The sequence below is a fragment of the Arachis ipaensis genome, chromosome B05 (assembly GCF_000816755.2).
Source record: "Arachis ipaensis cultivar K30076 chromosome B05, Araip1.1, whole genome shotgun sequence".
Taxonomy (NCBI): Eukaryota; Viridiplantae; Streptophyta; class Magnoliopsida; order Fabales; family Fabaceae; genus Arachis; species Arachis ipaensis.
In genome coordinates, this window is record NC_029789.2 from 81,668,743 (window position 1) to 81,670,842 (window position 2,100).

Here is a 2,100-nt window from a genome sequence, read left to right on the forward strand (position 1 = left end):
CCTATGCAATTCAGCTGGAATTGTCATAGAGAAAGACATCCTCATTGATGAGGACAAGCCCATCACTAAAAAGAGGATGGAGCAAATAAGAGAGCCCACTCATGGACCTCAACAAGAGCATGAGGAAGTCCCTCATCAAGAGATTCCTGAGATGCCTCAAGGGATGCATTTCCCTCCACACAACTATTGGGAGCAACTCAACACTTCCTTAGGAGATTTGACTTCTAACATGGGGCAACTAAGGATGGAGCACCAAGAGCACTCCATTATCCTCAATGAAATCAGAGAGGACCAAAAGGCCATGAGGGATGAGCAACAAAGGCAAGGAAAAGACATAGAGTAGCTCAAGCACTCCATAAGATCTTCAAGAGGAAGAACTAGATGCCGTCCACCAACCACCTCACATATTCCAACGCCTCCTCTGCAGCCTATTATGCACAAAACCCGCCACCATTGCTCCCCAAACCACAACATCCCTGTTGGGAATTTCGTCAAACACGCGGCGCGCAAGATTGATCCTCCCACACTTGAAGTATAAATCAATCAAACTTGTCCTAATAATTGAACTATCAACCAAACAATTCTTGATCAACAACCCATGAGCCTTGAGGCCCTGGAAAAGGGCAGGTGCACCGGTGAAACTCTTAATCACAGTGGTGAAAGTATACACATTCAACTAAACACCCAATGCCCTCATCTCAGTATAAGCTTTAAGCACATCAAGGTAGTGTTTTTTACCCGCAATCATAGACCCTCTTAACAACGCATTCCATGGGTACACACTGTTACAGAGTAACTCGTTAAAGATTTGATTGGCTTCTTCCAAAGCGCCGCAAGAGGTGTACATCTGAACAAGCTTCGTTCGCAAAAACTCGTTGTTTTCGAAACCGTGTTGTAGCGACTTAGTGCGAATGCAGGCGGCGATGAGAGCGGAGAAAGTGGTGGCATTAACAGGGATTCCCTGTTGGTCAACGTAATCGAGAATGGTAAGTGCTTCTTTGAGTTTGTCTTGGCGCGCGAATCGTTTGATGTCTTTGTAGATGGAGCGTGGATTTTTTGTGTGGATGGGTAAGGTGGATGGAAATGCATCTTTCTCTTTGAAATGTTTTAGCTTCTTGTAGTGGTGGTGATAGTGATGGCGGTAGTTCTTGGTGGTGGGGATTTGGGACGGCTCTGTTGTGTGGTGGGTTTCTTTGGGAGTGGTGGTTTGAAGTTGAAGAGTTGGAAGGTGATTTTGGTGTTGGAGGATGGCGAAGGTGAGGTGGGATTTGGAGGAAACGAGTGAAGTTGGAGGGAGAGAGAGGCTGCCATGGTTGAAAAGGGATTATGGAATATTATAATTTGGACATGGGTATTTTTGATATTGCACAGTTAAGTGAGATTTAAGTGAGAATTGATTTTGAAATCAGACCAAAGTAGGTCTGATTTGTAAATGGGGGTAAAATGAGAATTGAAATTCTCACCGGAATTCAACTTCATGTTTTTTTTCTATTCCAAAGCAAGGAATAGAATTCAATTCATCTATAACTTCGAATCAGATGCATTCCAAACAGGTTGTTAGCGAATCTTCATTTTTCTCCTCGTCAAGAATAATCCCTATAAATACTCGCAGATTTAGATTTTTTTGCCATCCCTATGTGGAACTTTCCACTGGTATTTTTCTCTTCTTCAATATTTTGTTTGGATTGTTTTTTCTTCTCTTATAAATGGTAAAGGATGAAGTTTGATTTTTTTCGTAAAAAAAAAAAGCTGAAAATCGGCCGGTTTTCAATTCTTTTCTGTTCACTAGTTTTTGGTCGATTTTTACCGTTTAAGTCCAATTTTTTTTTTCAATTTTTATATGTGACCGAACTAAATTAAGCTTTGATTCGTAGTTGAACTGGTTCTACTAGCCAGCCCGGTTAGATTTTCAAAAGCCAAAACAATGCACCCAATAGCCATTGCTTTTGGATTTGAGGCTTCTCTATCAAAGTTAAATGGATGTTTACCCCAAAAATCATTCAAAGACTTTCGCAATCAACACAAGTGATTGAAGTTTCATCTTGTTCCTTATTTGTTATCATATATTTTTATTAATTCAATAGATTATTATACAACATT

At 40.6% G+C, this 2,100-nt stretch overlaps 1 pseudogene; it reads right to left on the reverse strand.

Moving 5' to 3' along the window:
- Positions 378 to 1,321, reverse strand: LOC107640741 (annotated as a pseudogene).